Raw genomic sequence first — 25,743 nt, 5'->3', positions numbered from 1 at the left:
CCTCCCTACTATACTATATAATCCAGTGTACACTGCCTCTATATACCTCCCTAATATACCATATAATCCAGTGTACACTGCCTCTATATACCTCCCTAATATACCATATAATCCAGTGTACACTGCCTCTATATACCTCCCTAATATACTATATAATCCAGTGTACACAGCCTCTATATACCTCCCTAATATACTATATAATCCAGTGTACACAGCCTCTATATACCTCTCTAATATACTATATAATCCAGTGTACACAGCCTCTATATACCTCCCTAATATACTATATAATCCAGTGTACACAGCCTCTATATACTATATAATCCAGTGTACACTGCCTCTATATACCTCCCTAATATACTATATAATCCAGTGTCACTGCCTCTATATACCTCCCTAATATACCATATAATCCAGTGTACACTGCCTCTATATACCTCCCTAATATACTATATAATCCAGTGTACACTGCCTCTATATACCTCCCTAATATACTATATAATCCAGTGTACACAGCCTCTATATACCTCCCTAATATACTATATAATCCAGTGTACACAGCCTCTATATACCTCCCTAATATACTATATAATCCAGTGTACACAGCCTCTATATACCTCCCTAATATACTATATAATCCAGTGTACACTGCCTCTATATACCTCCCTAATATACTATATAATCCAGTGTACACAGCCTCTATATACCTCCCTAATATACTATATAATCCAGTGTACACAGCCTCTATATACCTCCCTAATATACTATATAATCCAGTGTACACAGCCTCTATATACCTCCCTAATATACTATATAATCCAGTGTACACAGCCTCTATATACCTCTCTAATATACTATATAATCCAGTGTACACAGCCTCTATATACCTCCCTAATATACTATATAATCCAGTGTACACAGCCTCTATATACCTCCCTACTATACTATATAATCCAGTGTACACTGCCTCTATATACCTCCCTAATATACTATATAATCCAGTGTCACTGCCTCTATATACCTCCCTAATATACCATATAATCCAGTGTACACTGCCTCTATATACCTCCCTAATATACTATATAATCCAGTGTACACTGCCTCTATATACCTCCCTAATATACTATATAATCCAGTGTACACAGCCTCTATATACCTCCCTAATATACTATATAATCCAGTGTACACAGCCTCTATATACCTCCCTAATATACTATATAATCCAGTGTACACAGCCTCTATATACCTCCCTAATATACTATATAATCCAGTGTACACTGCCTCTATATACCTCCCTAATATACCATATAATCCAGTGTACACTGCCTCTATATACCTCCCTACTATACCATATAATCCAGTGTACACTGCCTCTATATACCTCCCTACTATACTATATAATCCAGTGTACACTGCCTCTATATACCTCCCTAATATACCATATAATCCAGTGTACACAGCCTCTATATACCTCCCTAATATACTATATAATCCAGTGTACAATGCCTCTATATACCTCCCTAATATACCATATAATCCAGTGTACACTGCCTCTATATACCTCCCTACTATACCATATAATCCAGTGTACACTGCCTCTATATACCTCCCTAATATACCATATAATCCAGTGTACAATGCCTCTATATACCTCCCTAATATACCATATAATCCAGTGTACACAGCCTCTATATACCTCCCTAATACACCATATAATCCAGTGTACACTGCCTCTATATACCCCCCTAATATACTATATAATCCAGTGTACACTGCCTCTATATACCTCCCTAATACACCATATAATCCAGTGTACACAGCCTCTATATACCTCCCTAATACACCATATAATCCAGTGTACACTGCCTCTATATACCCCCCTAATATACTATATAATCCAGTGTACACTGCCTCTATATACCTCCCGAATATACTATATAATCCAGTGTACACTGCCTCTATATACCTCCCTAATATACTATATAATCCAGTGTACACTGCCTCTATATACCTCCCTAATATACTATATAATCCAGTGTACACAGCCTCTATATACCTCCCTAATATACTATATAATCCAGTGTACACTGCCTCTATATACCTCCCTAATATACTATATAATCCAGTGTACACAGCCTCTATATACCTCCCTACTATACTATATAATCCAGTGTCACTGCCTCTATATACCTCCCTAATATACCATATAATCCAGTGTACACAGCCTCTATATACCTCCCTACTATACCATATAATCCAGTGTCACTGCCTCTATATACCTCCCTAATATACCATATAATCCAGTGTACACAGCCTCTATATACCTCCCTAATATACCATATAATCCAGTGTACACTGTCTCTATATACCTCCCTAATATACTATATAATCCAGTGTACACAGCCTCTATATACCTCCCTACTATACTATATAATCCAGTGTACACTGCCTCTATATACCTCCCTAATATACTATATAATCCAGTGTCACTGCCTCTATATACCTCCCTAATATACCATATAATCCAGTGTACACTGCCTCTATATACCTCCCTAATATACTATATAATCCAGTGTACACTGCCTCTATATACCTCCCTAATATACTATATAATCCAGTGTACACAGCCTCTATATACCTCCCTAATATACTATATAATCCAGTGTACACAGCCTCTATATACCTCCCTAATATACTATATAATCCAGTGTACACAGCCTCTATATACCTCCCTAATATACTATATAATCCAGTGTACACTGCCTCTATATACCTCCCTAATATACCATATAATCCAGTGTACACTGCCTCTATATACCTCCCTACTATACCATATAATCCAGTGTACACTGCCTCTATATACCTCCCTACTATACTATATAATCCAGTGTACACTGCCTCTATATACCTCCCTAATATACCATATAATCCAGTGTACACAGCCTCTATATACCTCCCTAATATACTATATAATCCAGTGTACAATGCCTCTATATACCTCCCTAATATACCATATAATCCAGTGTACACTGCCTCTATATACCTCCCTACTATACCATATAATCCAGTGTACACTGCCTCTATATACCTCCCTAATATACCATATAATCCAGTGTACAATGCCTCTATATACCTCCCTAATATACCATATAATCCAGTGTACACAGCCTCTATATACCTCCCTAATACACCATATAATCCAGTGTACACTGCCTCTATATACCCCCCTAATATACTATATAATCCAGTGTACACTGCCTCTATATACCTCCCTAATACACCATATAATCCAGTGTACACAGCCTCTATATACCTCCCTAATACACCATATAATCCAGTGTACACTGCCTCTATATACCCCCCTAATATACTATATAATCCAGTGTACACTGCCTCTATATACCTCCCGAATATACTATATAATCCAGTGTACACTGCCTCTATATACCTCCCTAATATACTATATAATCCAGTGTACACTGCCTCTATATACCTCCCTAATATACTATATAATCCAGTGTACACAGCCTCTATATACCTCCCTAATATACTATATAATCCAGTGTACACTGCCTCTATATACCTCCCTAATATACTATATAATCCAGTGTACACAGCCTCTATATACCTCCCTACTATACTATATAATCCAGTGTCACTGCCTCTATATACCTCCCTAATATACCATATAATCCAGTGTACACAGCCTCTATATACCTCCCTACTATACCATATAATCCAGTGTCACTGCCTCTATATACCTCCCTAATATACCATATAATCCAGTGTACACAGCCTCTATATACCTCCCTAATATACCATATAATCCAGTGTACACTGTCTCTATATACCTCCCTAATATACCATATAATCCAGTGTACACAGCCTCTATATACCTCCCTAATATACTATATAATCCAGTGTACACAGCCTCTATATACCTCCCTAATATACTATATAATCCAGTGTACACAGCCTCTATATACCTCCCTAATATACTATATAATCCAGTGTACACTGCCTCTATATACCTCCCTAATATACTATATAATCCAGTGTACACAGCCTCTATATACCTCCCTAATATACCATATAATCCAGTGTACACTGCCTCTATATACCTCCCTAATATACCATATAATCCAGTGTACACAGCCTCTATATACCTCCCTAATATACCATATAATCCAGTGTACACAGCCTCTATATACCTCCCTAATATACCATATAATCCAGTGTACACAGCCTCTATATACCTCCCTAATATACCATATAATCCAGTGTACACAGCCTCTATATACCTCCCTAATATACCATATAATCCAGTGTACACAGCCTCTATATACCTCCCTAATATACCATATAATCCAGTGTACACAGCCTCTATATACCTCCCTAATATACTATATAATCCAGTGTACACTGCCTCTATATACCTCCCTAATATACTATATAATCCAGTGTACACTGCCTCTATATACCTCCCTAATATACCATATAATCCAGTGTACACAGCCTCTATATACCTCCCTAATATACTATATAATCCAGTGTACACAGCCTCTATATACCTCCCTACTATACTATATAATCCAGTGTCACTGCCTCTATATACCTCCCTAATATACTATATAATCCAGTGTACACTGCCTCTATATACCTCCCTAATATACTATATAATCCAGTGTACACTGCCTCTATATACCTCCCTAATATACTATATAATCCAGTGTACACAGCCTCTATATACCTCCCTAATATACTATATAATCCAGTGTACACAGCCTCTATATACCTCCCTAATATACTATATAATCCAGTGTACACAGCCTCTATATACCTCCCTAATATACTATATAATCCAGTGTACACTGCCTCTATATACCTCCCTAATATACCATATAATCCAGTGTACACTGCCTCTATATACCTCCCTACTATACCATATAATCCAGTGTACACTGCCTCTATATACCTCCCTACTATACTATATAATCCAGTGTACACTGCCTCTATATACCTCCCTAATATACCATATAATCCAGTGTACACAGCCTCTATATACCTCCCTAATATACTATATAATCCAGTGTACAATGCCTCTATATACCTCCCTAATATACCATATAATCCAGTGTACACTGCCTCTATATACCTCCCTACTATACCATATAATCCAGTGTACACTGCCTCTATATACCTCCCTAATATACCATATAATCCAGTGTACAATGCCTCTATATACCTCCCTAATATACCATATAATCCAGTGTACACAGCCTCTATATACCTCCCTAATACACCATATAATCCAGTGTACACTGCCTCTATATACCCCCCTAATATACTATATAATCCAGTGTACACTGCCTCTATATACCTCCCTAATACACCATATAATCCAGTGTACACAGCCTCTATATACCTCCCTAATACACCATATAATCCAGTGTACACTGCCTCTATATACCCCCCTAATATACTATATAATCCAGTGTACACTGCCTCTATATACCTCCCGAATATACTATATAATCCAGTGTACACTGCCTCTATATACCTCCCTAATATACTATATAATCCAGTGTACACTGCCTCTATATACCTCCCTAATATACTATATAATCCAGTGTACACTGCCTCTATATACCTCCCTAATATACTATATAATCCAGTGTACACAGCCTCTATATACCTCCCTACTATACTATATAATCCAGTGTCACTGCCTCTATATACCTCCCTAATATACTATATAATCCAGTGTACACAGCCTCTATATACCTCCCTACTATACTATATAATCCAGTGTCACTGCCTCTATATACCTCCCTAATATACCATATAATCCAGTGTACACAGCCTCTATATACCTCCCTACTATACCATATAATCCAGTGTCACTGCCTCTATATACCTCCCTAATATACCATATAATCCAGTGTACACAGCCTCTATATACCTCCCTAATATACCATATAATCCAGTGTACACTGTCTCTATATACCTCCCTAATATACCATATAATCCAGTGTACACAGCCTCTATATACCTCCCTAATATACTATATAATCCAGTGTACACAGCCTCTATATACCTCCCTAATATACTATATAATCCAGTGTACACAGCCTCTATATACCTCCCTAATATACTATATAATCCAGTGTACACTGCCTCTATATACCTCCCTAATATACTATATAATCCAGTGTACACAGCCTCTATATACCTCCCTAATATACCATATAATCCAGTGTACACTGCCTCTATATACCTCCCTAATATACCATATAATCCAGTGTACACAGCCTCTATATACCTCCCTAATATACCATATAATCCAGTGTACACAGCCTCTATATACCTCCCTAATATACCATATAATCCAGTGTACACAGCCTCTATATACCTCCCTAATATACCATATAATCCAGTGTACACAGCCTCTATATACCTCCCTAATATACCATATAATCCAGTGTACACAGCCTCTATATACCTCCCTAATATACCATATAATCCAGTGTACACAGCCTCTATATACCTCCCTAATATACTATATAATCCAGTGTACACTGCCTCTATATACCTCCCTAATATACTATATAATCCAGTGTACACTGCCTCTATATACCTCCCTAATATACCATATAATCCAGTGTACACAGCCTCTATATACCTCCCTAATATACTATATAATCCAGTGTACACAGCCTCTATATACCTCCCTACTATACTATATAATCCAGTGTCACTGCCTCTATATACCTCCCTAATATACTATATAATCCAGTGTACACTGCCTTTATATACCTCCCTAATATACTATATAATCCAGTGTACACTGCCTCTATATACCCCCCTAATATACTATATAATCCAGTGTACACTGCCTCTATATACCTCCCGAATATACTATATAATCCAGTGTACACTGCCTCTATATACCTCCCTAATATACTATATAATCCAGTGTACACTGCCTCTATATACCTCCCTAATATACTATATAATCCAGTGTACACAGCCTCTATATACCTCCCTAATATACTATATAATCCAGTGTACACTGCCTCTATATACCTCCCTAATATACTATATAATCCAGTGTACACAGCCTCTATATACCTCCCTACTATACTATATAATCCAGTGTCACTGCCTCTATATACCTCCCTAATATACCATATAATCCAGTGTACACAGCCTCTATATACCTCCCTACTATACTATATAATCCAGTGTCACTGCCTCTATATACCTCCCTAATATACCATATAATCCAGTGTACACAGCCTCTATATACCTCCCTAATATACCATATAATCCAGTGTACACTGTCTCTATATACCTCCCTAATATACCATATAATCCAGTGTACACAGCCTCTATATACCTCCCTAATATACTATATAATCCAGTGTACACAGCCTCTATATACCTCCCTAATATACTATATAATCCAGTGTACACAGCCTCTATATACCTCCCTAATATACTATATAATCCAGTGTACACTGCCTCTATATACCTCCCTAATATACTATATAATCCAGTGTACACAGCCTCTATATACCTCCCTAATATACCATATAATCCAGTGTACACTGCCTCTATATACCTCCCTAATATACCATATAATCCAGTGTACACAGCCTCTATATACCTCCCTAATATACCATATAATCCAGTGTACACAGCCTCTATATACCTCCCTAATATACCATATAATCCAGTGTACACAGCCTCTATATACCTCCCTAATATACCATATAATCCAGTGTACACAGCCTCTATATACCTCCCTAATATACCATATAATCCAGTGTACACAGCCTCTATATACCTCCCTAATATACCATATAATCCAGTGTACACAGCCTCTATATACCTCCCTAATATACTATATAATCCAGTGTACACTGCCTCTATATACCTCCCTAATATACTATATAATCCAGTGTACACTGCCTCTATATACCTCCCTAATATACCATATAATCCAGTGTACACAGCCTCTATATACCTCCCTAATATACTATATAATCCAGTGTACACAGCCTCTATATACCTCCCTACTATACTATATAATCCAGTGTCACTGCCTCTATATACCTCCCTAATATACCATATAATCCAGTGTACAGTGCCTCTATATACCTCCCTAATATACTATATAATCCAGTGTACACTGCCTCTATATACCTCCCTAATATACTATATAATCCAGTGTACACTGCCTCTATATACCTCCCTAATATACTATATAATCCAGTGTACACAGCCTCTATATACCTCCCTAATATACTATATAATCCAGTGTACACAGCCTCTATATACCTCCCTAATATACTATATAATCCAGTGTACACAGCCTCTATATACCTCCCTAATATACTATATAATCCAGTGTACACAGCCTCTATATACCTCCCTAATATACTATATAATCCAGTGTACAGTGCCACCTCTCTCCCCCGTCACATCACCAGCTCTGCGCTTCCTCTACAATCTCAGAGATTAGATCCTGGAATCAGCCGCAGAGTTCCTGCCATTGTTGGTGTTTATCAGAGCACTCGGGTCCAACATTCACCAGGAGCAAAGACGACAATATCAGGAAAATGGCGCAGTCGCTGCAGATTGGATCTGAACTATTTGGTGCCGATTCTTCCAGCGCGGGTGCGGGGGGAGCGGCGTTAATACTCGGCAGGTTGTTTTTGGATTTAGGTCATGTTCTCTAGGTCGTTGCTTCAGTTTTTCAATCTATTTTTATCAATAAAAACTAAAAATATTCTTGCGCTGTTCAGTCCTGTAAAAGTTTAAGGCGATGTTCACACGCTGACGTAAAAACGGCTGTAAAATACGGAGTTGCTCAAGGGAAAATCGCCTCTGATTTTCAGCCGTTTTTAAAGCATCAAACGTTTTTTTTGGAGCAGTTTTTCTATTGAGACAATGAAAAACGGCTCAAAAAACGGCTCAAGAAGTGACATGCAGCGTAAAAAAACGCCCCGTCTGAACAAAACGCCATTTTTACCATTGCAATCAATGGACAGATGCTTGGAGGCGTTCAGCTACCATTTTTTCAGGCGTCTTTCGAGGCGTTTACGCCCCCAAAAAAACACTGTGTGTGAACATACCCTAGAAATTTAACAAAAAGACGCGCTCCGTGACTGTGAAGGGTCTGGACGCCATTTTCTGTGAGTTTTCCTGGTGACTGCTTTCAGTTTGGGGTGTGGACTAAATAGACGCAAATGCTCCGCGCCAACATTGAATCCTGTCTGATTATCGCCGATTTCCTTCATCCCTTACAGGGAAACACGGAGATCACAGTAATGACGCGACGGCGCCCTCGCTGCAGTCCACGGCTCGCAACTCAGTCATGCTACATAAAGTCTGTATGAGACCCCAGATTTAAAGGGGGTGCGCGGTTAGTAAAATCCAGCTGTAAATATTCTAAGGGCGATTTCAGACGCTTCGGTTAAAACAAACAAACAAACAAAAAAATAAGGCATCTGAAGACCGCAGGCATTTTTGGGGCGATTTGATGCATTTTTCAATGAAGTTGCAGTGAAAACCAAAATTACATGCGGTTTTCATAAACTTTTTTTTTAACTGCACCTCATCAGCAACAACTGAAGACACCCTCATGGTGAATTGTAAGTTAATGAATAGGGGGTCCTGCAATCAGGATCTATAAAGAGCGTCCCTCTCTCTCTGGAGGACCCGTCCTGTCCTGTATTACACAAACAACACATTGATATGAATGGACACTGTGTAATACTTTATTTCCCCTGAGGGGGCGCTGCAGGGAAACTAAACACTAAGGATATGTTCACACGGCCTATTTTCGGCCGTTTTTCGGGCCGTAAAAATCTGACGGAGAATTTTTCGCTGCATTTTTTTACGCGTGAAAAAACGGCCGCAAAAAAGAAGTGCAGGACACTTCTTGGGCCGTTTTTGGAGCCGTTTTTCATAGGCTATTGATAAAAAGCTTCAAAAATGGGCGTAAAAAACGCAGCGAAAAACACGAGTGGCACAAAAAACTTCTGAAACTCAGGAGCCGTTTTCCCTTGTAAACAGCTCCGTATTTTCAGACGATTTTAGTCTAGTGTGTGAACATACCCTTAGGCCCTGTTCACACAGAGTTTTTTGCAGGTGGAATTTCTGTCTCAAAATTCAGTTTGGAAGTTTGAGGCAGATTTTCCTCTCCCTGCACACCGATTTCCGCGGCTGTTTTCGCTGCGTTTTATGCCTGCGGCGCTCAATGGCCACGAGCGAAAAACGCTTTATCTTCCTCCCATTGATGTCAATGGGAGATCAGAGGCGTAAACGCCTGAAGATAAGGCATGTCCCTTCTTTCTCCCACGAGACGGGTTTACCACTCGCGGGAAAAAGACGCCTCCGCATCCCATTGAAATCAATGGAAGGCATTTTCGGGCCATTATTGACGTTTTGCGGCGCGGTTTCCACGTCAAAAAAACTCTGTGTGAACATAGCCTTACTGCCAGGTTTCCCCACAGATTACAGCTGATCGCTGGGGGTCCCAGCAGGGGGACACTTTGTGACCATCCTTTTTTCTGGCGACCCTTCTAACAAAAATATTGTCCAAAGTGGAGTTCCCCTTTTAGAAGTAAAATATCACAGATGCGACACGGTCAGATTTCAGTAGCTGCTCCGACGATAAATAGTCAGCAAATTCTCACACATCCTGGAGCAGTTTATGAAATGAATCTTCCGCAATATGTCATGAAAAGTTCTGCAACCTCCTAATACACTGTGTTTTTATTTCCCAAGACCTCTGCTTGCTGTCAGTAAATGGTAACACTCCTATTTATATCCAGAGGCTCAAAATTTACCCTGACCTAATCCTGATCATACAGCTGAAGGTTTGTTACAGTGTAGTTAACATGTATCAGCTGCTGTGTTTAGCTCACAGAGGATTGGTTGACAGGTTGAGACCGCAGAGCAGCACTGGTCGTATCCCAGGATTTTGGTGCATATTTGTTGCAAAATTCATGGCGAAAAAAGTCGACAAAGAGCAAGTCCTGATGCTGCAGATATTTACCGCCACTGAGTTTTTTACAAATCGGAGTCAAAACCCGCATGTAATAATGTAAATTTTACTGCGGATTTGCAGGCGATTCGCGATGAATTACGTCTCCTACGCGGGATCTCACCCTGAAACACACATTTTCTGTATGTGTCAGTGAAGTCTGAACCCGGGATTACAACACAAACCCCCCCACCTGCAGGAGGAATGCAGAATTTCCACAAAAGCGTCCACAAACAAACGCAAATACAAGGAGCCTGAGTACACAACCGATACAAAACGAGGCGCCAAGTACATAGCCGCGCCGCCCACCTCACCCAGGCCTCGCGCTCTCCGACTCCTTATAAAACTTTAACACGTTTTTTACTGCTCCCCCCAGTAAATCCTTGAGACGTCCACTTCTGTCATTATAAATTCTGTTCATTTGTCCATTTTAACTGATGCTAGAAAAGATGAGTGACAACAATTATGACCGCCATTACAGTTCTCATAAGGGTTTGCCACCCAGCTTTCCATGACTCCTGAATGGCAAATCTACCTAGTTATGCAAAGAAACATCCCCCTACTCCAGCACTGTCTGAATAAACTGTGTGATAACCAATGTGTAATGACAGCAGAGATTGTTCCCATCTTTCCTAAAGCCCAGAAAAACAAATCTGCGTTGCTATAAACACCCTCAATCCCAAATCACGGTATGGCCGCTATGGTAGTCACCCAGCTTTTCCAGAGAAAGAGAGAACTTCAAAACGGCTGAATACAATTTTTAACAACTTGGCTGAAGACGACGACTCAAGAATTTATAATTACGAGTGTTTTTATATTTTTGGGTTTTACACAAGATTCAATATTATGATCGCTCTGCTAGAATTTATAATCCAGTGTACACTGCCTCTATATACCTCCCTACTATACTATATAATCCAGTGTACAGTGCCTCTATATACCTCCCTACTATACTATATAATCCAGTGTACACAGCCTCTATATACCCCCCTAATATACTATATAATCCAGTGTACACTGCCTCTATATACCTCCCTAATATACTATATAATCCAGTGTACACTGCCTCTATATACCCCCCTAATATACTATATAATCCAGTGTACACAGCCTCTATATACCCCCCTAATATACTATATAATCCAGTGTACACTGCCTCTATATACCCCCCTAATATACTATATAATCCAGTGTACAGTGCCTCTATATACCTCCCTAATATACTATATAATCCAGTGTACACTGCCTCTATATACCTCCCTAATATACTATATAATCCAGTGTACACAGCCTCTATATACCTCCCTAATATACTATATAATCCAGTGTACACAGCCTCTATATACCTCCCTAATATACTATATAATCCAGTGTACACAGCCTCTATATACCTCCCTAATATACTATATAATCCAGTGTACACTGCCTCTATATACCTCCCTAATATACCATATAATCCAGTGTACACTGCCTCTATATACCTCCCTACTATACTATATAATCCAGTGTACAGTGCCTCTATATACCTCCCTACTATACTATATAATCCAGTGTACACAGCCTCTATATACCCCCCTAATATACTATATAATCCAGTGTACACTGCCTCTATATACCTCCCTAATATACTATATAATCCAGTGTACACTGCCTCTATATACCCCCCTAATATACTATATAATCCAGTGTACACAGCCTCTATATACCCCCCTAATATACTATATAATCCAGTGTACACTGCCTCTATATACCCCCCTAATATACTATATAATCCAGTGTACAGTGCCTCTATATACCTCCCTAATATACTATATAATCCAGTGTACACTGCCTCTATATACCTCCCTAATATACTATATAATCCAGTGTACACAGCCTCTATATACCTCCCTAATATACTATATAATCCAGTGTACACAGCCTCTATATACCTCCCTAATATACTATATAATCCAGTGTACACAGCCTCTATATACCTCCCTAATATACTATATAATCCAGTGTACACAGCCTCTATATACCTCCCTAATATACTATATAATCCAGTGTACACAGCCTCTATATACCTCTCTAATATACTATATAATCCAGTGTACACTGCCTCTATATACCTCCCTAATATACTATATAATCCAGTGTACACTGCCTCTATATACCTCCCTACTATACTATATAATCCAGTGTACAGTGCCTCTATATACCTCCCTACTATACTATATAATCCAGTGTACACAGCCTCTATATACCCCCCTAATATACTATATAATCCAGTGTACACTGCCTCTATATACCTCCCTAATATACTATATAATCCAGTGTACACTGCCTCTATATACCCCCCTAATATACTATATAATCCAGTGTACACAGCCTCTATATACCCCCCTAATATACTATATAATCCAGTGTACACTGCCTCTATATACCCCCCTAATATACTATATAATCCAGTGTACAGTGCCTCTATATACCTCCCTAATATACTATATAATCCAGTGTACACTGCCTCTATATACCTCCCTAATATACTATATAATCCAGTGTACACAGCCTCTATATACCTCCCTAATATACTATATAATCCAGTGTACACAGCCTCTATATACCTCCCTAATATACTATATAATCCAGTGTACACAGCCTCTATATACCTCCCTAATATACTATATAATCCAGTGTACACAGCCTCTATATACCTCTCTAATATACTATATAATCCAGTGTACACTGCCTCTATATACCTCCCTAATATACTATATAATCCAGTGTACACAGCCTCTATATACCTCCCTACTATACTATATAATCCAGTGTACACTGCCTCTATATACCTCCCTAATATACTATATAATCCAGTGTATAAACATTTGACCGCAGTGCAATATTGTACATTATCGCCAGTATCGGTAATCTATGAGCAGTACGGAGCCGTACGCATTGTGTACCGCCATATGGCGCTGTATTACTGAAAAATATCCCTCTAGAGCAGATTCTATTAATTCCCGAATAGAGCGCTGAGTGCCGCATTACAGCTCCATGCAACTCAAAGATAATACTCCTGTGTGCATGAGGCCTTATAGGACATCCGGTTTACACGGACCATATACATATATATATATAATGTGTTACTGTACTGTGTGACCATCGCACCCCCACTATTATTGCTTTTCAGCCGGTTACACAATTGTATACAATTGCGATCCAGAAATAAATACTTTCATCTATAATTACCCTATAAGCGCCGCCGGCCGCATTGTGGGATGATATTATCTCTTCTTCCTGTTTCTTGAGATTAGGGAAAGCATTTCCTTCCTGTGATATATCGCAGTCTGCGATGTGTTAATGCGGCGCCTGATGAAGGAGGGTAATTAAGCAACAAGTGAGGAGACACCTAATTCCTAACGATCAGACGTGATAATCGCTCTGCTTCCATTATTAAGAGTCGCTCACTGACAAACATAAGAGGGAAACTAAGGAACTGTCAGAAGTGCAAGCTCCCGGGCCAAGTACATGAGTTTTACGGACAATAGAAATACAGCAGCCTATTTCTGAACGAACTGGGTAACAGGAGGATTCACAACCATCACCTGATGAGGAGGGAATTACAATAGTAAAAACTGTATTAAAAGTCCTAAATTGTAGTACCGGTTCTCACCACCAGGTGCGGACGATGCAGAATCCTCCCATCCAGACCATACAATGTATTTGTATACTATTCAGGGCAGTATTTATATATACCAGGACAGGTGCCATTCAGCCGACTCAATCATGGAAACATAGCAGCACATGATTTAAGCTCCTCCCTAACCCCACCCCTTATTATACAGACCACACCTCTAACAAAAACATTACTTATAACCTCAAGACAAACCTGTTGTCACGATCTGTGGGTATGTGGAACACTGGGCCGTACCGGGATAGCAGCTTGTCAACAGAGTACCAAGTCAATATATAAATAGTCCAAGCACAAGGGTACCTGTAGTGGTTCAGACAGTAGCAACAGCTCGGCATAGATGGGACCTTGACAAGAGACCAGACGTGGTATAACAGCAGGCGGAACCGGTGGCACGACACGACCCCAACAAGTTTAAGGAACAGGAACAAACAGCACGTGATACAGGGTACAGGTAGCAGGGCACCGGAACAGGATAACACTAAGGGACCATTTGCAATACTAACATAGGAAAACACAACAACGCTCGGGCAATGAGCAAAGGGGCAGGGCCCTTCTTATAGTCCAGGGTGATCATGGGCTAATTAATGATAATTCCCATGTGCGCACGCTGGCCCTTTGAGGCTGGGCATGAGTGTGCGTGCGCACCCTACGGGACATAGCGGACCGGAGCAGAAGTGAGCTCTGGCGTCTCCTGGGGAGATGTGGGCCAGCGCTCACAGATCCATGGCCATGGCCGCCGGGGGGGTGAGTAATCCCGACAATCCGCGGCTATGGGCGCTACCCCGGTGTTCTTATCCCAGACCTGATGAGCCCAACATATGCTCTCAGCGAACAGTCCTGACACTACAGCCACTTTGCAACTATTCTGTCTACTTGTGTCCATTAAGTTGTGTAGCCAAATAGTAGTGCCAAGTCAGTACAGACAACACCACAGAGCTGCCCCCCATATCACAGTGCCCACCACACAGAATTACACGTAACAGATAGTGGAGGGTCCCGGAGCAGGAACAATAAAGGGCCCCAAACCCTCCAACTGCAAATTAAATTAGCGTGAAGGAAAACTTTCCCCATCCCTCTCTACGAAGCCCCTCACTGGTACTCCAATCCACCAAGAGCTGTAAACCATGGGAATCCCTTGCATGAGGCCCAGTAGATAGCAGGAATTTACACTTATTTATATTAAGGTGGCAGTGGGCCTATTGCCCTCAGGGCCCTGTACATTTACACATATGATATGACCAGGCAGCATCAGACTGGGGTCCCTTGGGCCCATCAGAGGGAATGATTCTGAGGGCCCAATCATCATCTCTCCAGAATATCTGCACTTCCAGTTGTTGTGATCATTGTACACACAGGACAGATTGTCAAAAAGGTCAAAAAGGCATAAAATAGACGCTAGTGGCAAGTACTTGGCTCCTAAATGGGGTGGTCTTCTGCTAGACCTTTTGGGATCCATTATTGGGTCCGAGTCTGGGTCCCCCGGAGGATCCTCTTCTACTCTGATGGGCCAGTCCGACCCGGTGTCCAGGGCATTGTCAGAAATCCGGGATTTTCTCTGGTTTGGGACTCTGCAGCCCCTCCTGGGCGATACACCAGACCTCTGTCTTATAATAGTACAGGAAGGATTGGCACAAAGAACTTGCAGAATATACGATATAAAAATATATAATATATAAAAGTCATGTAAAAAAGAAATGTAAAAATAAAACTCAAACAATAAATATAAAAACAAAAACATGACTAGAAATAAATAATAAGCAGCAGTTTCCACCAAAAACCTAAACATCCCCCAGTAAATATCAGTCCCGCAGTCGTCCTGTGAAGTTGTTGAGGATTTTCTCCAGAGGTTTTTTGGTTCTGTTTCTGGATACGGTGCTTATTATTATAATTATTATTATTTCCCAGACTCCAGAATTTCCAGTCTGCGAAGTTACACAGAGACCCCTCCCCCACTCCAATATCACGGTATAAGGCCGGATTCACACGAGCGTGTGCGTTTTGCGTGCACAAAAGGCACTTAACAGCTCCGTGTGTCATGATCATATGGTGCGCGGCTGCAAGCTTTTCGCGCAGCCGCCATCATTATGACACTCTGTTTGGATGTTTGTAGCACGTGGTGCTTTTCTGTTTTCATTCATACTTTTCACAGCTGTTGCGCGAATCACGCGCGTCCCACGGAAATGCTTCCGTGTGCCATGATTTTTACGCACCCATTGACTTCAATGGGTGCGTGATGCGCGAAATACGCACAAAGAACGGACATGTCGTGAGTTTTACGCCGCGGACTCACGCTGCGTAAGAATCACGGACTGTCTGCACGGCCCCATAGACTAATATAGGTCTGTGCGAGGCGCGTGAAAATCACGCGCGTTGCACGGACATATATCACATTCGTCTGAATAAGCCCTTAACTAAGTAGATTTACTGCTGCTCAGGGGTCTAAAAGACAGACCACCCTGGTAGGAGCTGTGCCCAGTGGCGTAACTACCGCTGTAGCAGCCATAGCGGCTGCTACGGGGCCCGCAGCAATAGGGGGCCCATGCAGTCCGCCGGCACAGCCCCCACATGCCCGCTGGCACTACTAGCAGCTGCTGTGGCTGTTACAGTGGTAGCGAGGTCACATTCATTTGAATACTATGGCCATTTATTAGGCTGCAGGACCGGATCCCCGCGCAGGCCGGCGTGATGACGTCACTGAATCACGCCGGCCTACGCAAGGATCCTGCCGGTGTTGATGCCTTTGAGCAGCAGGAACGGGGCCTAGGTGAGTATAACATTTTTTTGTTTTATTTGTTTGGGGGACGCCATCTACAGGGGGGAAGGGGGCACTCTACAGGGGGGCTGTATAGCACTGACTACAGGGGGGCTGTATGTGGCACCCAGGGGAGGGGGGCCCAGTCAAAAGTTTGCTATGGGGCCCAATCTTTCCTAGTTACACCCCTAGCTGTGGTGGCAGCCATAATAGTTGTCACTCAGCTTTCCCAGAACCAGATATAAATAGGAAGCAGCTGAATCGATTTTTATCAAAGAGGACGACTCGAGGACGAAGTTTTACTGGAGCCGAGAGCAGCTGCAGACCCTCCCCTACCCAGAGCCCTGCATCCCATTCCAGGGGCATTGTGCCCTCTTACACAGCTGGCAGCACGGCCGACTATTGTAGGGTTGCCAACTGTCTCTAAATTCCTGGACAGTCCATAAAGAATACGATGTGTCCATGATTTTTTTCTGTCTGAGCTTGTACAGATTTGTGGGATTGTAATTATTATTATTTTAGAGGTCGCAGTAAATGCTGCTCATGTGTTCATATCACTATTCTAAAACTATTCATAATCCGGGTTATAATCTCCACCAGTATAAATGGTCTGTAAAATGTCTCGGCTATGCGCTATTTTTGCATAAATTGTCCTGAAAAAAATAAAATCAGGTTGTCATCCGGTCCTATTGTGATTATATGGAAGGCCGGAAACACCCAGAAGAAATAAAATGTGCGCAACTTCCAAACATACAAAAGTAAACTGACGCCAAAAACATCAAACACCACAAGAGAGTTCATAGCAGCGGTCTCACTGCCGACCCCGAACACATGGACCTAAGCTCCACCCACTGCACGTGGCACGGACAAGACACAGAGGCTGCGCCGCCACCACATGTAACATGTTAGACGGAGAGGGGCAATGCAGCCCCCGCCTCTCCGTACCTGGCGCTTTGTGACGGCTTTTCCTCATTGGTTCGACATTATTTGTTTTCCAAAAGTAAACGCAATTGTGGGGTTTATTCGTATTCACCCCCAGGACCCGTCCCGCACACACTGCCAGGAGGGGAACAACAGGATGTTCAGAACATAAAGAACGAGTGACCCAACAGGCCGAAGATTAGAATAGTTATAAAATAAGAGTAGCGGATAATAGTCACAAAGATGGAAACATCTCTGGAGGTTCTCAGCACTGAAGATGTGACATAAAGTAGTGATCATCGGGGAGGGGAGGTGTCTGCTTCCTGTCACTAATTCCATTGAAAGGTACTGATTCTCCATGCGGAGATCCAGCTGGTTAGTGAGTTTTAAGGGCAATGCTCCCTGGGAAGGAAGTATGCAAATTAGCTTTACTCCAGAAGAACACTACAACCATAGGCAACCCCACCTCAAATGGCTGATACTAGGGAGCAATAGGTTGCATTTACTCGTTCTACAGTCTCTCCTCAGCCTGAAATAGCTGATAACAGGGAGCAACGTTCAAGTACACAACAATTGGGGAGTAGAGATTGCAGGTGTAGTATCCCTTTAAATGACACTAGGGGTGATTTAGTGGAGTCCGGTCATTTCCTCATGACTACACCTGTGGACCTGTCAATCATCAGCTCCTTGAGCACCAACAGAGACTGTAGTGGTTATCAATCAGAGATGTGCCCAGTGTGGGGAGGGTCAGCAGCTGGACAGAACACACCGACAGCAGCCACAATGCCCAATCCTGCAGCCACAATGCCCAGTCCTGCAGCCATCTACCTGCGACCAGCACAAAGCAGCAGCCGGTGCACAGGAATAAAGGTGGAGGGGTGGACAGGCGATAGTCTGCAGCCCCTTCTCCAGATCATCTCATGCAAACAACTGCAGCAGCGCTGGGCACATTGCAATGATCTGCAGAGCCCGTGCCCTGCCTGCTGCATCGTGCTCTGCCCCACCACCCCCCAGGCACATCGGGCACCAGCCAGGTGGTCTTACCTTTCGCAGACATGTTGGGGGTGATGGCCGGAGCCGCCCGCAGCCTCCCCCTGCTCGGTGGATGGATGGTGCACACACCGCCGGGATCCCCAGCTCTGGAGGGTGGGTCTGCCCAGCCTGTCTCCTCCTGTGTGACTGCCTAATATGACACTGAACCGGGAGGAGGAGGCCTGGAGGAAACCGCAGGAGGGAGTGTGAACGGTGCGAGCCGCGGCAGACGGGAGAACGATACATAATATTTCTATCTAATGTATACAATGTATCAGTGTGCGCGTCACGTGTCCACTGCAGCTGTCAATCACGTCGTCTTGGTCTTCCCCCGACACCTGCTCAGAACCCCCTGCACACAGTATCCACCACAGGCTTAGATACAGGGGCTCAGCAGACTGTATCACACCATAAGCTTAGATACAGGGGCTCAGACTATATCACACCACAGGTTTAGATACAGGGGCTCAGCAGACTATATCACACCACAGGCTTAAAATACAGGGGCTCAGCAGACTGTATCACACCACAGGCTTAGATACAGGGGCTCAGCAGACTATATCACACCACAGGCTTAGATACAGGGGCTCAGCAGACTGTATCACACCACAGGCTTAGATACAGTGGCTCAGCAGACTATATCACACCACAGGCTTAGATACAGTGGCTCAGCAGACTGTATCACACCACAGGCTTAGATACAGGGGCTCAGCAGACTGTATCACACCGCAGGCTTAGATACATGGGCTCAGCAGACTGTATCACACCACAAGCTTAGATACAGGGGCTCAGCAGACTATATCACACCACAGGCTTAGATACAGGGGCTTAGCAGACTGTATCACATCACAGGCTTAGATACAGGGGCTCAGCAGACTATATCACACCACAGGCTTAGATACAGGGGCTCAGCAGACTATATCACACCACAGGCTTAGATACATGGGCTCAGCAGACTGCATCACATCATAGGCTTAGATACATGGACTCAGCAGACTATATCACACCACAGGCTTAGATACATGGGCTCAGCAGAATGTATCATACATGATAAGATTAGATACACAACTCAGCAGACAGTATCACACACCAGGGGCGTAACTAGGAAAGACTGGGCTCCATAGCAAACTTTTTACTGCCACCCCTCCCCTGGCGGCCACACACAGCCCTCCCTTGTAGATAGTGCCGCCCTGTAGATAGTGCCAAACAGCCCCCCAATGTAGATAGGGTCATACAGCCCCCCCTTGCATAGATAGCGCCACATAGTGCCCCCCAAATAAAAAAACTTTATACTCACCTAGGCCCCGTTCCCACGACGAACGGATCGAATCAACACCGACGGGATCCTTGCGTAACCCGGCGTGATCCAGTGACGTCATCACGCAGGGGCAAAACAATATAGATCTGAGCCCCAAATAACCTCCCTCCCGATCAGACCCCCTTCCAGATTGTACATCTAAAAAAATAAACATTTACTCATTGTTTTCTTCTTCGCAGGGGCCCAACCTGGATCCCAGCGTCAGGACCTCGAATTCACCGCAGAGCAGACCTTTGCCGGTGCTTGATGTGGCCGCCAGCGGAGGACCTGGGGTGGGCCCCTTGCGGCTTCCCTTGCTTTCTGGGACCTATCATTACACCACTGATGATCAGAAGGTACTCAGCAGCTCAGAAGAAAGTATCAAAGCAAAAGGCTTAATAGACAGTATCACACATAATGGCTTAGATACATCAGCTAAGTAGCAGTATCACACATGGTAGGCTTAGATAAAAGGTACAGGATTGTACAGGTTAAATTTTACCCTCTCTGATGCCTTGTTCCCCCAGGACCATACATGTTTATGGAGGAGTCTGGGCTGTGACCTGTATAATTATATTATATATCAGTGATGTCAGTAACAGGGGGCGGGGCTGTGACAACCTCTCACACATGATACACAGGCTGGTTGTCAGTAGTAATAGATGAATAGCTGTGACTGTATATGAGATGTGTGGATCTCATGTCTGATCACAATGTAATTATATTATATATCAGTGATGTCAGTAACAGGGGGCGGGGCTGTGACAACCTCTCACACATTATATACAGGCTGGTTGTCAGTAGTAATAGATGAATAGCTGTTACTGTATATAAGATGTGTGGATCTCATGTCTGATCACAATGTAATTATATTGTATATCAGTGATGTCAGTAACAGGGGGCGGGGTTGTGACAACCTCTCACACATGATATACAGGCTGGTGGTCAGTAGTAATAGATGAATAGCTGTTACTGTATATAAGATGTGTGGATCTCATGTCTGATCACAGTGTAATTATATTATATATCAGTGATGTCCGTAACAGGGGGCGGGGCTGTGACAACCTCTCACACATGGTATACAGGCTGGTTGTCAGTAGTAATAGATGAATAGCTGTTACTGTATATAAGATGTGTGGATCTCATGTCTGATCACAATGAAATTATATTGTATATCAGTGATGTCAATAACAGGGGGCGGGGCTGTGACAACCTCTCACACATGACATACAGGCTGGTGGTCAGTAGTAATAGATGAATAGCTGTTACTGTATATAAGATGTGTGGATCTCATGTCTGATCACAATGTAATTATATTATATATCAGTGATGTCCGTAACAGGGGGCGGGGCTGTGACAACCTCTCACACATGGTATACAGGCTGGTTGTCAGTAGTAATAGATGAATAGCTGTTACTGTATATAAGATGTGTGGATCTCATGTCTGATCACAATGTAATTATATTGTATATCAGTGATGTCAGTAACAGGGGGCGGGGCTGTGACAACCTCTCACACATGGTATACAGGCTGGTTGTCAGTAGTAATAGATGAATAGCTGTTACTGTATATAAGATGTGTGGATCTCATGTCTGATCACAATGTAATTATATTATATATCAGTGATATCCGTAACAGGGGGCGGGGCTGTGACAACCTCTCACACATGATACACAGGCTGGTTGTCAGTAGTAATAGATGAATAGCTGTTACTGTATATAAGATGTGTGGATCTCATGTCTGATCACAATGTAATTATATTATATATCAGTGATGTCCGTAACAGGGGGCGGGGCTGTGACAACCTCTCACACATGGTATACAGGCTGGTTGTCAGTAGTAATAGATGAATAGCTGTTACTGTATATAAGATGTGTGGATCTCATGTCTGATCACAATGTAATTATATTGTATATCAGTGATGTCAGTAACAGGGGGCGGGGCTGTGACAACCTCTCACACATGGTATACAGGCTGGTTGTCAGTAGTAATAGATGAATAGCTGTTACTGTATATAAGATGTGTGGATCTCATGTCTGATCACAATGTAATTATATTATATATCAGTGATATCCGTAACAGGGGGCGGGGCTGTGACAACCTCTCACACATGATACACAGGCTGGTTGTCAGTAGTAATAGATGAATAGCTGTTACTGTATAAGATGTGTGGATCTCATGTCTGATCACAATGTAATTATATTGTATATCAGTGATGTCAGTAACAGGGGGTGGGGTTGTGACAACCTCTCACACATGATATACAGGCTGGTGGTCAGTAGTAATAGATGAATAGCTGTTACTGTATATAAGATGTGTGGATCTCATGTCTGATCACAGTGTAATTATTTTATATATCAGTGATGTCCGTAACAGGGGGCGGGGCTGTGACAACCTCTCACACATGGTATACAGGCTGGTTGTCAGTAGTAATAGATGAATAGCTGTTACTGTATATAAGATGTGTGGATCTCATGTCTGATCACAATGTAATTATATTGTATATCAGTGATGTCAATAACAGGGGGCGGGGCTGTGACAACCTCTCACACATGACATACAGGCTGGTGGTCAGTAGTAATAGATGAATAGCTGTTACTGTATATAAGATGTGTGGATCTCATGTCTGATCACAATGTAATTATATTATATATCAGTGATGTCCGTAACAGGGGGCGGGGCTGTGACAACCTCTCACACATGGTATACAGGCTGGTTGTCAGTAGTAATAGATGAATAGCTGTTACTGTATAGAAGATGTGTGGATCTCATGTCTGATCACAATGTAATTATATTGTATATCAGTGATGTCAGTAACAGGGGGCGGGGCTGTGACAACCTCTCACACATGGTATACAGGCTGGTTGTCAGTAGTAATAGATGAATAGCTGTTACTGTATATAAGATGTGTGGATCTCATGTCTGATCACAATGTAATTATATTATATATCAGTGATATCCGTAACAGGGGGCGGGGCTGTGACAACCTCTCACACATGATACACAGGCTGGTTGTCAGTAGTAATAGATGAATAGCTGTTACTGTATATAAGATGTGTGGATCTCATGTCTGGTCACAATGTAATTATATTATATGTCAGTAACAGGGGGCGGGGCTGTGACAACCTCTCACACATGATACACAGGCTGGTTGTCAGTAGTAATAGATGAATAGCTGTTACTGTATATAAGATGTGTGGATCTCATGTCTGATCACAGTGTAATTATATTATATATCAGTGATGTCAGTAACAGGGGGCGGGGCTGTGACAACCTCTCACACATGATATACAGGCTGGTTGTCAGTAGTAATAGATGAATAGCTGATACTGTATATAAGATGTGTGGATCTCATGTCTGATCACATGTAATTATATTATATATCAGTGATGTCAGTAACAGGGGGCGGGGCTGTGACAACCTCTCACACATGATATACAGGCTGGTTGTCAGTAGTAATAGATGAATAGCTGTTACTGTATATAAGATGTGTGGATCTCATGTCTGATCACAGTGTAATTATATTATATATCAGTGATGTTAGTAACAGGGGGCGGGGCTGTGACAACCTCTCACACATGATACACAGGCTGGTTGTCAGTAGTAATAGATGAATAGCTGTTACTGTATATAAGATGTGTGGATCTCATGTCTGATCACAATGTAATTATATTATATATCAGTGATGTCAGTAACAGGGGGCGGAGCTGTGACAACCTCTCACACATGATATACAGGCTGGTTGTCAGTAGTAATAGATGAATAGCTGTTACTGCATATAAGATGTGTGGATCTCATGTCTGATCACAGTGTAATTATATTATATATCAGTGATGTCAGTAACAGGGGGCGGGGCTGTGACAACCTCTCACACATGATATACAGGCTGGTTGTCAGTAGTAATAGATGAATAGCTGTTACTGTATATAAGATGTGTGGATCTCATGTCTGATCACAATGTAATTATATTATATATCAGTGATGTCAGTAACAGGGGGCGGGGCTGTGACAACCTCTCACACATGATATACAGGCTGGTTGTCAGTAGTAATAGATGAATAGCTGTGACTGTATATAAGATGTGTGGATCTCATGTCTGATCACAATGTAATTATATTATATATCAGTGATGTCAGTAACAGGGGGCGGGGCTGTGACAACCTCTCACACATGATATACAGGCTGGTTGTCAGTAGTAATAGATGAATAGTGGTTACTGTTTTCCTGCGGGGTTTTGTAGGAGTTTGGTTCGTCCTCTAATGATCTGGAATGATTCATCCTCTTGGATATAAGACTTGTGTTATGTTAGGAATTACTCAAGCAGGTTGTGTCCTGCGCCCGTTTCGATACAAAGAGACGAAGAACTGAATCTCCACCAATCAGGAGGCTGCGCTGTGACGCATCAGTTATAAGCGGGTGACTTTCATCATCTGTCTCTGCTGCGGATCCGGTTTGGTCACGTCCCTGTGATATTTTCATTCTTTCGTGGGATTGGCGATTTCTGCCATCAAAGGGGAAACTGTTTCTGAATCTGGAAGTCATTGTCTCCGTCGTGTTATTATCAGGGACCCTCCCCCTCCCATCTACACAGGAAACTAACGGAGTTTGGAGTAAAACCAAGGGTACCCCCAAATAGTGAACTTTAGGAGACTCACGTATGCTGAAAGCCCTTGTGCCATTTCATTTCTATGCACCACTTTTCAGTTTTTGAGAAAGTTGGGTGTCAGCCATTACAACTCTTACAGCGGGTTGTCACCCAACTTCCCCAGACTCCTGAGTGGCAAATCTGCTTGCTTATAATGTGCTACACAAGATGTATTATATCCTTCCTACTACAAGAGAAGGGGTGAGGAATGGGCCCCCATGGAGAAGTGAAAACAGGACAGTAATTTGTGTGATCAATCTATCAGTGATTGCTGGATGTAACATCCTGAGCGGGGGGGGGGGGCTCAATCACTGATCACTCTTGCTAGAACAGCATATGGCATATTGCTAATTAACTTCTGCCC

Source organism: Rhinoderma darwinii, chromosome 11, assembly GCF_050947455.1.
Source record: "Rhinoderma darwinii isolate aRhiDar2 chromosome 11, aRhiDar2.hap1, whole genome shotgun sequence".
NCBI lineage: Eukaryota > Metazoa > Chordata > Amphibia > Anura > Rhinodermatidae > Rhinoderma > Rhinoderma darwinii.
Note: the sequence above shows the minus strand (reverse complement) of the source record.